At 53.2% G+C, this 7567-nt stretch overlaps 2 long non-coding RNA genes across 2 annotated transcripts in view; one reads left to right on the forward strand and one right to left on the reverse strand.

Annotated features, from left to right (window-relative positions):
• LOC106727886 overlaps positions 1-7567 on the reverse strand; it is a 24016-nt gene that overhangs the window by 12008 nt on the left and 4441 nt on the right. The gene's annotated exons all lie outside the window — the stretch shown is intronic.
• The window catches only part of LOC106727885, a 7615-nt gene continuing 5370 nt past the window's right edge, over positions 5323-7567 (forward strand). Inside the window, exons 1-2 of the long non-coding RNA XR_001364135.1 lie at positions 5323-5485; positions 5590-5904. This is a non-coding gene — a long non-coding RNA (uncharacterized LOC106727885). The remainder of the gene's footprint in view (positions 5486-5589; positions 5905-7567) is intronic.

The following is a 7567-nucleotide window of genomic DNA, read 5'->3' on the forward strand; positions in this document are numbered from 1 at the left end:
CCTCCCCCCCGCACCCCCCCCCCTCACCGCATACCTATCAACTAGTCAGTCCCAGGCAACCATCAGCCTGCTTTCTGTTGCTACAGATTTGTTGTGGGAATTCAACCCGTTTTGACTGACAGACGTGTCTGTTTCCTGGGGGGTCGATTTCATAACTGCCTGGGTGTTCCCTCATCCTAAGCTTCCCCCTGTGTCGACGTGTAGAGACCCTGTCCTCGGCCCACAGCACGCCCCAGACACCAGGCCCGGCCCCAGCTTCAGGGATCCCAGCCTCTGAGAAACCGATGCCCCGGGACTCAATGGCCGAGGAGTTTATTAAGATCCCGGTGACCTGAGAAACGGTCTTGTGAACTTATCAGATCAAACCAAGTCTGAGCGGATCAAGTCCCCACCCTCAGCTCTTTCCTTCGAGTCTATTTCTGCCCAGAGAGGGTTCCCGCAGGAGAGGCCTTCAGAACGTGGGGGGAGGGGGCAGAGGGAGCGTCTGCCTTCAGGGAGGATGGGGGCATGGGGCCCGGCGCAGCCAAGACAGGGTCACCCCCACCCCAAGGGAGGCCTGGAGACGCCCCAGGTCCCATGGCAACTTCCCAGTCTCTTGTGTCAGAAACAACTTCCTCTAACAACAGGATCTTGTTCTCTAAACAGCCATGAAATAAATATATAAACATATGCCCTCAACGTCTGACGCATGTGGACGGAAAAGGAGCCACAGGAACCCGACAAGCTCAGGGGCAGCCTGCGTGGCGGCCTAGACCAGTGATGGCGAACCTTTTGAGCTCGGCGTGTCAGCATTTTGAAAAACCCTAACTTAACTCTGGTGCCGTGTCACATACAGACATTTTTTGATATTTGCAACCATAGTAAAACAAAGATTTATATTTTTGATATTTATTTTATATATTTAAATGCCATTTAACAAAGAAAAATAAATCAACCCAAAAAATGAGTTCGCGTGTCACCTCTGACACGCGTGTCCTAGGTTCGCCATCACTGGCCTGAACACTCAGAGACGGAAGGTAACCAGGTAGGATGGTCTGAACGTGAAAGTTCCTAAAAGTGAGTCACGTCCTGGGCCCATAGCTTTCTTGACAAAGGTCAGTCTTTACCTTAAGTGAGCCCATCTATTGTCTTTTGGCCTCTAAGATAACATACCGTGTGTGTGTGTGTGTGTGTGTGTGTGTGTGTGTGTGTGTGTTAATCCTCGCCTGAGGATATTTTTCCATTGATTTTTTAGGGAGCGTGGAAGAGAGAGGGAAAGACAGAGAGAAACATTGATGTGAGAGAAACACATCGATTGGTTGCCTCCTGCACGCGCCCCGACCGGGGTCCAGGGAGGAGCCTGCAACTGAGGTGCCTGGAGTCGAACCCGGGACCCTTTGCTCCGCAGGCTGATGCTCTATCCACTGAGCCAAACCGACTCGGGCTAAGTGAGCTCCTTTTCTAGCCCCCTCAGGGTGCACTCACCCACCAGGGCCGAGGCCCGAGACCCCCTGGGTAACCCGGGCCCTGAGTACCATCTCCACGTGCCGTACATGCCGGTGATCCACTCCCCTGCGCCCGCCCATGCTAAGAAGCACGTGTCTCTGCCGAAACCGGTTTGGCTCAGTGGATAGAGCATCAGGGAAAGACAGAGAGAAACATTGATGTGAGAGAAACACATCGATTGGTTGCCTCCTGCACGCGCCCCGACCGGGGTCCAGGGAGGAGCCTGCAATCGAGGTGCCTGGAGTCGAACCCGGGACCCTTTGCTCCAGAGGCTGATGCTCTATCCACTGAGCCAAACCGACTCGGGCTAAGTGAGCTCCTTTTCTAGCCCCCTCAGGGTGCACTCACCCACCAGGGCCGAGGCCCGAGACCCCCTGGGTAACCCGGGCCCTGAGTACCATCTCCATGTGCCGTACATGCCGGTGATCCACTCCCCTGCGCCCGCCCATGCTAAGAAGCACGTGTCTCTGCCGAAACCGGTTTGGCTCAGTGGATAGAGCATCGGCCTGCGGATTGAAAGGTCCTGGGTTCGATTCCTGTCAAGGGCATGTACCTGGGTTGCGGGCACATCCCCAGTGGGAGATGTGCAGGAGGCAGCTGGTCGATGTTTCTCTCTCATCGATGTTTCTAACTCTCTATCTCTCTCCCTTCCTCTCTGTAAAAAATCAATAAAATATATTAAAAAAAAAAAAAGAAGCACGTGTCTCCCCGTTTTGCTTTTTGCCCAACTCCAGAGCTTTCCCTTCTTTGCTTTCTCCCACCCCCTTCATCTACCACCCGTGGGGCTCACATAACCCTCCTTACGTCACCCGCGTGGACTGTAAGGTGTAAACATAAGCTGCAAAGCTGCCACTCTCAGGGGCATTCTTTCAGGTTGTTGAGATGTTGCTTCCAAGCCATTGTGATCATTTTTGGCTCAAACTCATAGAAATTCTCTACAGCTTTGGATGCTTCTTACAGCGACACACCACACAAGGAGAGACACGCAAATACACAAAAGAAATGCCGAGCAGCCCTGGCCGGGTGGCTCAGTTGGTTGGAGCGTCCTCGTGTGCACCGAAAGGTCCCGGGTTCGACTCCCAGGCAGGGCACATCGCTAGGCTGTTGGCTCGATCCCCTATCCGGGGCTCGAATGGGAGGCAACCGACCCATGTTTCTCTCTCTTTCCCACTTCCTCTCTCTCTCTCTCAAATAAATAAATAAATTGCTGGACAAACAATTCCAAAGTTGGCGTGAGAGCCCTTTCCTCTTGCTAAACCTGCTTTCTTAAAATGTACATTCTAAGAATTTATATTCTTTCTGTGGTTATTTTTAACAAACATATACGTAGCGTGTTCTGTGAACCAGGCACCGCTGTGGGTTTTAAACCTCTTCACCCATTTTTTAAAAAATTTTTTAAATATATATTTTATTGATTTTTTTTACAGAGAGAAAAGGAGAGGGATAGAGAGTTAGAAACATCGATGAGAGAGAAACACCGATCAGCTGCCTCCTGCACCCTCCCCACTGGGTATGTGCCCGCAACCAAGGTACATGCGCTTGGCCGGAATCGAACCTGGGACCCTTCAGTCCGCAGGCCGACGCTCTATCCATTGAGCCAAACCGGTTAGGGCTCTTCACCCATTTTTTAAAATCGGTTTTATATTTACAATATGACTCTTTTGATCACTTTTTAAAATTGATTTTAGACAGAGAGGAAGGGAGAGGGGGAGAGAGAGAAACATCAATGTGAGAGAGGAACATCCGTCGGTTGCCTGCAGCCTGGGCCTGGCCCTGACCGGGAATCGAACCTGAGACCTTCCGGTGCACCGGACAACGCTCCAACCAACTGAGCCAGACGGGCCAGGGCACATTTTTCACTCATTTAATGCTCGGGGCAAAATGTACACGTTACAGGTGAGGAAGTTGAGGTTCAGGGGGACCTGGAATCAGAACCTCATCGTCCTGGCTCCCGAGTCCATGTTCTCAGCCTCCGTGCTGTGCTGGGAGGGAGCTGGAGAACCACTACGGTCCACATCTTCCCATTTCAAAGTTGGACAACTGAGGCCCACAGAGGAGAGAGTGTGTCCCTGCACGGGGACCAGGCCCGGGGCAGGTCTGCCTCCGGCCGGCCTGTAGTGTGTGGGTTCTTGACTTCGTACAGGAGATGTTTCACAACGTGAGTCCGGGTGACTGTGAGAGTTATGTTTATTAAAGCAGGGACAGCGACACAAGGCTGCTGTCAGCTCACTGGGAAGTCAGAGAAAAGGGGGCCTTGGGGACAGGATAGGGGGTGAGCTGCCGCCGCCCACTGCTCTCCTGGTTGCCAGTCTCGTGGGGACCTTAGAGTTTTTAGGATTAAGTAAAAGTTCATGCCCGCGAAGGGGCGTGGGCGTGCTCTAGAGCGAGCCACTGCTGGCATCCTTTATCTTGGGGGTTTTATCTCCCTTCTGCAGGTGAGAATCTTAGGGGAGGGTTTCGGCAGAATATTCATCAGTTTTCTAGGTGTGTGTGTGTGTTTTTTTAAAATATATTTTTATTGCTTTCAGAGAGGAAAGGAGAGGGAGAGATAGAAACATCAATGATGAGAGAGAATCATGGATCAGCTGCCTCCTGCACGCCCCACACTGGGGATCGAGCCAGCAACCCTGGCCTGTGCCCCGCCCGGGAATCGAACCATGACCTCCAGGTTCATAGGTCGACGCTCAACCACTGAGCCCCGCCGGCCGGGCTCCAGGTGTGTTTTTAATATGCGGATGCATCCAAATGAGCGTAGAGTGGAGTTTGGGATTATTCCTTGGTCTGCTTTGCTGTTTTAATTTTATCTTGGGTCTGTCTGGCTCTAATGGTTTTTGAAAAAAATATATTTTTATTGATTTCAGAGAGGAAGGGAGAGGGAGAGAGAGAGATAGAAGCATCAATGATGGGAGAGAATCATTGATGGGCTGCCTTCTGCACCCGCCAGGGATCGAGCCCACAACCCGGGCACGTGCCCTTGACCGGAATCGAACCAGGGACCCTTGAGTCCCCAGGCCAATGCTCTATCCAATGAGCCAAACCGGCTCGGGCTAGTGGGGCTCTAGTGGGAGCTGTAGCTCCCCGGACTTCATCTGTCCTTGGGTTTGGCCGGCACCAATGGCAGTAACTGGGTCTCTGTTCTCTCGCTCCCCGACCAGGGGGGTTAAGCTCCGTGCTCTCTGGTTGGGGAGGAGAGATATAACCTGTTTGCTCTCAGGTCCTTGGTGAGGGGGGAGAAGTCTCGCGATTCCCTAGCTGGCTGTACTTTGTTCAAATTGTTTGGCCTGCTGTAGTTATCCGTCTCGGTTTCCCATTCTGCTTGCCCAGGAATTTTCCCAGCTTCTTGCTATCCTGCCAATCGGGCTTGTGTGTGTTCCGTCTGCCCCTGGTGCCTCAGGCTCTGTGGTCGTGGCTGTGGTCTTTCTGTGGAGGACTCGGCCCCGAGCTGTCTCCCCCGGGACACGAGAGGCAGGAGCAATTACTGGTCAGTCCTCAGGGCTCAGCCGGGCAGACCGGAGGGCTGGGCACACCCTTGGAGGCTGGGAGGGGGCGGCAGGCTGTGGGTGCTGGGGGAGGAAGGCCTCCCGGGGCCCTGTGGGGACAGCAAGACCCCCCGGCCTCCAAGGTCACACCACACGCAGGTCTGGCTTCCGGGAGGCTGGTGACACTGAGACTGCGGGTGGGGACCTGGCCAGCCTTCCACCCACCACGCCATCCTGACCTCATCTGCTGCCCAGTCATTAGGGATGTGTGAGTCATGGGAAGAACACAGGACAAACACACCTCGGGAGGAGGGAAAGGCCACTCCTGCTTCCCCGGGGAGGGAGGTGTGCAGGCCGGGAGGTGGCAGTGCCAGCAGCCGGGCAAACAGGACGAACTTCCAGGGACCCTCGAGGTGCCGGACGCTCAGGAGAGACCCCAGACGGCCAGGGTCCCGGCTGAGGGCCCGGATCCTGCTCCCAGGCGGCATTTGGCCAAATCGGGGGCCCTCTTGCAAGAGACGGTAAGGATGGAGGGGAGAGGGATGGAGGGGAGAGGGATGGAGGAAGGTGGTGGGGGTGGGGGGGGTGGTTCACAATCTTGGCCCAGGAGTCTCCGTCTTTTCAGAATCTGGGATCAGAACCTGAGTGTGAGGAATGGGCTCTTAATCACCATCGCGTTGGAATCCACATCAGAACCCCAGGCTCTGGGACGGCCCCAGGCTGCCCAAAAGATCCAAATATATCACCACCCTCAGGTGTCCAGAACTCTTGGACCTGCACCTCCCAGGAAATCCACCAGATGGTCGCGTGGCCCAGGAACAAGCCCTTGAACCTGACGATTCCATTTCTTAGGCAAGGCCCTCGGACTCCTCTTCCCGTGTAACATCCGCACAGAGGGGCGCGCACGCAGCGAGGGGTGTCTCAGGAGCCGAGCACTCAGGTAACTGGCACCCACAGGGGGCTGAGGAACAGCCCGGGCTCAGGCCCAGCGTCCCCGGGGCCCCACCCCCGTCACTCCCCACCCCCCCATGGCGCCCTCTGGCCTGGTTTTAACTTTCTGTGAATGGGATCATCCAGTAGATTCTCCTGGGTGCCTGGCTCTCTCTCCTCACACGGAGCCCACCCAGGTCATGCTCTGGTCCTAGAACCTTCCACGGCCTGACTAGCGCGTGGTGTGTTTCTCCATCCTCCCGTGGGCGGGTATTTGCACCCCGTGCGTGTCTGTTCAGTCTCCATTGTGCCCCACGGTTTCCCCGAGCAGCGGTTCCAGCCAGACCGGCTGATGCACAAACACACGGGTGACCCTGTAGCTTCCCCGTTGCCTCCGTTTCCCTCTTTATTATGATTATCATTATTATTTTTTAAAAATATATTCTTATTATTTCAGAGAGGAAGGGAGAGGGAGAGAGAGACAGAAACATCAATGATGAGAGAGAATCATTGATCGGCTGCCTCCTGCACACCCGCCTATTGGGGATCGTGCCCTGGACCGGAATCGAACCCGGAACCCTTCAGTCCGCAGGCTGACGCTCTAGCCCAGTGATGGCGAACCTTTTGAGCTCGGCGTGTCAGCATTTTGAAAAACCCTAACTTAACTCTGGTGCGGTGTCACATATAGAAATTTTTTGATATTTGCAACCATAGTAAAACAAAGACTTATATTTTTGATATTTATTTTATATATTTAAATGCCATTTAACAAAGAAAAATCAACCAAAAAAATGAGTTCGCGTGTCACCTCTGACACGCGTGTCATAGGCTCGCCATCACTGGTCTCTAGCCACTGAGCCAAACCAGCTAGGGCTTAAAAAATATTTTTATTGATTTCAAAGAGGAAGGGAGAGGAAGAGGGAGATAGAAACATCAGTGATGAGAGAGAATCATTGATCCGCTGCCTTCTGCACTCCCCCTACTGGGGGGTCAAGCCTGCAACCCGGGCATCGAACCAGGAATCTATTCCTGACCGGGAATCGAACCCTGACCTCCTGGCTCAAACACTGAGCCACGCCGGCCCGGCCGGGCCCTCTTTATTATTGTCTCCGTCAAATATCAACGAAGCACACGCTGTGTGCTTGGTGCTGTTCGGGATGCCGGACACGGCAGGAAAGAGCCAACACTCCGGAAAATGGGGATGATGATAGTAATCCTGACATTCTGGGAAATGGAGATAATAACAACTTATTTCATAGGGTTACGCCTCCTCTATTATGTGAGTGATTATAAAAATTATTATGGTAATTATGTTTTATATGTAGAGAGAGACATACAAGCAGACTGCATTATATAAAATAATGATGCTGCTCATGGATTATCACTGAATGTCCTTTAGTCCGAGGCGGACTAATAAGCGTGACACGCCCAGAGCGTGGGCTGATTCTGAAGCCGTTATGGAGACAGGAGGGTATGTGTGTGCAGATAGGGAAACAGACCGAAGACACATGAAGTGGACGAGATTAAGCGATGACACAGTGGGTGCTGAATGTTCCCATTTCTGTGTAATATATTAAAAAGGGAATAACATACACAGACGGACTGAGTTGCTTACAGGCAGAGAACTTTCCGGATTTTACTCGGTGAGAGCTGGGGAGGGCGGGGGGGTCTCG

The sequence above is a fragment of the Myotis brandtii genome, unplaced genomic scaffold, assembly GCF_000412655.1.
Source record: "Myotis brandtii unplaced genomic scaffold, ASM41265v1 scaffold114, whole genome shotgun sequence".
NCBI lineage: Eukaryota > Metazoa > Chordata > Mammalia > Chiroptera > Vespertilionidae > Myotis > Myotis brandtii.